At 42.8% G+C, this 3476-nt stretch overlaps 1 long non-coding RNA gene across 1 annotated transcript; it reads left to right on the forward strand.

The window, feature by feature from the left end:
- The first annotated feature begins 972 nt into the window (after window positions 1–972).
- LOC119298285 lies at window positions 973–3248 on the forward strand. The gene is made up of 4 exons (XR_005145835.1): window positions 973–1256; window positions 1351–1580; window positions 2037–2161; window positions 2559–3248. It is a non-coding gene; the product is annotated as an uncharacterized LOC119298285 (long non-coding RNA).
- Window positions 3249–3476: the final 228 nt, after the last annotated feature.

The following is a 3476-nucleotide window of genomic DNA, read 5'->3' on the forward strand; positions in this document are numbered from 1 at the left end:
GTTGCAGTATTAAGATCACATGATCAGTGAATTGTAAAGTTGAAATATATCAGCTTGACTGTCTAATGCATTTGATCCAATTAAGGATAGTACGTTCATGGCAGCTCTAGAAATGCATGCATGCAACTTATACCATGATCTTATTGTGAATGTTAGTGTTGGTGAGAGTAGCCAGAAGCAAAGTAACATCTTTCTGATTGCTCCATGTTACTGTGTCGGTTGTTCAGGGATCTGCAGAAGGCTACCAAAAACTTCACAACGATTCTGGGCCATGGATCATTTGGTCTTGTGTACAAGACTGTAATGGCTACAGGTGAAGTCATGGCTGAAAAGGTTCTTGTGACGCCGCTGCTACTTGGTGCCCGCCACACCCCAAGGTATCGGTTGCCGTCCCTGTTCTCCCGGTGGCCCTCTCGTCAGGCGCTCACTTGGTCGAGAGTTTGTCACAGCCGCCGAGGAACAGGTCAGTGAACTCTATTTACTTTTTATGGTCTCACCTTAGCTATTTGATTCCTTTCAATTGTGTGTCGCATATGTGCAGTCTAATTTAGAATTTTAAAATTCTCTACTTTTAATGTCTGAGTTGGTTGAATAGTACGATTTATTTTCGTCCCACCACTTTCAACCGTTTTATTTTGCTGGGTTTTTTTTCCGTCTACATTCCCACCAACCCTTGGTTTATTTTTGCGTCATCCCCCACACAACAAAAGAAATCTGAGGCCTCTTTTGGTTCATAAGATAGGATTATCGTAGGAATAGGAATCTTGTAGAACGGATCAGAACCTTCGTTATTTAGTAATGTCTTTATGTGAAAGAATCAAACACGATCAATCTTAAAGATTAAATCTAAATTAATTATCCTTACCATAAACCGCTCAATCACAATAATTAATCAAAATTACATTAGTTTTTAGGGCAATATCTCACACCTCGATCTTTTTGTACATCGAATCGCAAGGACGACGCGGCCCTCGGAGCCCTTCGCCACCGCCGGTGTCCGAGAGGACCTGCCGCCGTCTTCCCCACCAAGATCTCCACCCTCTCCCCCGCCAGCGTCATCCACTCACGTTCTTTCCTTAAAGCGGGGAGGCCCCAGATCGAGTTGAGCAAGTCAGGGGCCGCCGCCGACGCGGATCCCCACGAACGAGCCAGCCATCGCCGGTGCGGTTCCCCACGAACGAGCCAGCCATCGCCGCCTCGGATCCCCACGGACGCCGCCGCGGATCACCACCGTAGCCCTCTCCTTCTCCCCCTCCGTTCGTGCCTCCTACCTCTTCCTCCAATCTCCAGGTAAATCCTGATCCGCCAGTTCCTGGTTTTGAACATATGGTGTGTGTTGCTGTACTGCAGGTCCTTTGGGGAGAAGAGCTTCTGTGGTAGGTCGTTGTCGGCGGCGGTATCACACCTCTCACTCGTCTTCTATCAGATTGTGCCAGACCAACCATCAAGTTATTTTCACCTGGCAACATGTGCTCGTGATGCCATTTGAATTTTCGAGCAAGTCTCGGTCTTTCCTGGTCCGGCTATCCAGGCGACAAATGCCAACTTGGTAGCAGTTATCGAGCATGGCTAAGAAGAAGGTAATTCATATATGCATGGTGCAGATTTGTAAACTCTAATATCCTCATACTTTCTCTCTGTTTTTTCAGTGGGTAGGGGTTGGTGCGACTAACTGTACTTGCTTCCTAGAGAACAACTAACACAAATCACATGCAAGTTCAGTCGTCGTGAGCTATAGTATTCGACAAAAATGTACATGGCATTGAGCTATAATATTTATTTCGTTTTCATTCTTATAATATAAAGTTCAGTGTTACTTCCATTCTGTTTCATGGTAATGATGTGTTGGGTATGTTTCAGTTAGTGGAGGAATCTGAGAACACACAGAGATTTAAACTTACCCTGTTAAATGCTTAAAATGCATGTCCGTTCTGTTGGATGCATGTTTGCGTGTATATATAAGTAAATATGATTCTCACCACCCTTCATCCTAATTCGTAAATGCAAATACTTGACTAATGCTGGATCTTGCACAGCCAACTTTACACTTTCATCACAAAGGTGAGAAGGCTAGCGAAGTGGTCCGTGCCAACATGAAGAAACTTGAAGATGCCATTCATGGAAATTCTACACAACTAAGATCTTTTTTCATACACTGATGGTACACTTCTGTTTCAATGATCTTGCCTGCTGCAAATTAACAAGAATATACAAGCATGGTCAAGATAATCTGAATCTTGTAGGCTTGTAGCTAAACTAGCTGCTGAAAGGCACGAGTGATGTGTACTAAAGGATTCACAGACCATGTCTACTTTTTGTGATTAATAATACTACCATATGTTGGAAAATATTAGTTATTAGGGATGAACACCAAACTGTTGTAGGGAAAATCTGTAACATCTAACCACCTTTTTTTATGGACACATGACACCTATTTCAATTGGTCTTCTTTTAAGCGTCATAAATTCTTCAAGTTTGCTAACCATGAAACCATTATCGGTTGTGATAATTATATGAATCTTGGAGATAATAGTTCTTGTATATTATTTATTTCACAGGCATCGACGACTACAATGAGGAGCACAATAGCAGCAAGTCAGTACCAGCGAGCAGGGAGGAGGGCAACCAGCTTCAAAGCAGACTTCATCCAGAGAAAGGCACTTATTCACCCTTATTTTGTAGATACTCCCTCCATTCCAAAATATAGCGCGCCCGCGCTTTCCGAGGTTGAACTTTGACCATAAATTTAACGAACGAGACCGACTACGGCGGGAAAAAAAATTACATAATTAAAAACTTCTTTCGACTACAAATTCACTGATATAACTTTTGTTCCCGCCGCAATCGGTCTTGGTAGTTAAATTTACGGTCAAAGTTGAAGCACGGGGATAGAGGAAGCACTACATTATGGAATGGAGGGAGTAGTACTTATCCTTTTTATAGTTTCAGACGAAATTTTTATTATCGATAATTAATATTCCAGTAATTCTGAAACTAATAAACATTAATGAGAAATTTGAAAAATAGGAAGGACACTAGGAATAATAGCGTCCAAGGCTGGGCGTCAGTACCAACAATGTCCAAGGCTGGACGCTCTTATAAACAGCGTCGTGTTTGGTTTGACCAGACCCCGCCTGGCTACCTTCGGCCTTTGACTTGTACCCTCAGCCACCTCCACAGGACTAAAGCTAGACTCCGTCACCTCTAGCCCGTCGAAAATGGCGCTTTAACATTATTGTGTTTGATGGTATGATGTGTGTTAGCTGATTGTCAAAAAAATGTGTTAGCTGAGACAACATTGTTATCAGCTATGTTATCTTGACGAGTACCATCTAATTTTTTTCAAAAGCCCATGGCAACGCGCGCGTATTCTACCATCTAATTTTTTTCAAAAGCTCGTGGCAACGCACGGGCGTTCTACTAGTTTTCAATAGTGGGCTGGCGAACTAGTATGATGGTAAGCTGAATTATTGGGC

The sequence above is a fragment of the Triticum dicoccoides genome, chromosome 5A, assembly GCF_002162155.2.
Source record: "Triticum dicoccoides isolate Atlit2015 ecotype Zavitan chromosome 5A, WEW_v2.0, whole genome shotgun sequence".
Taxonomy (NCBI): Eukaryota; Viridiplantae; Streptophyta; class Magnoliopsida; order Poales; family Poaceae; genus Triticum; species Triticum dicoccoides.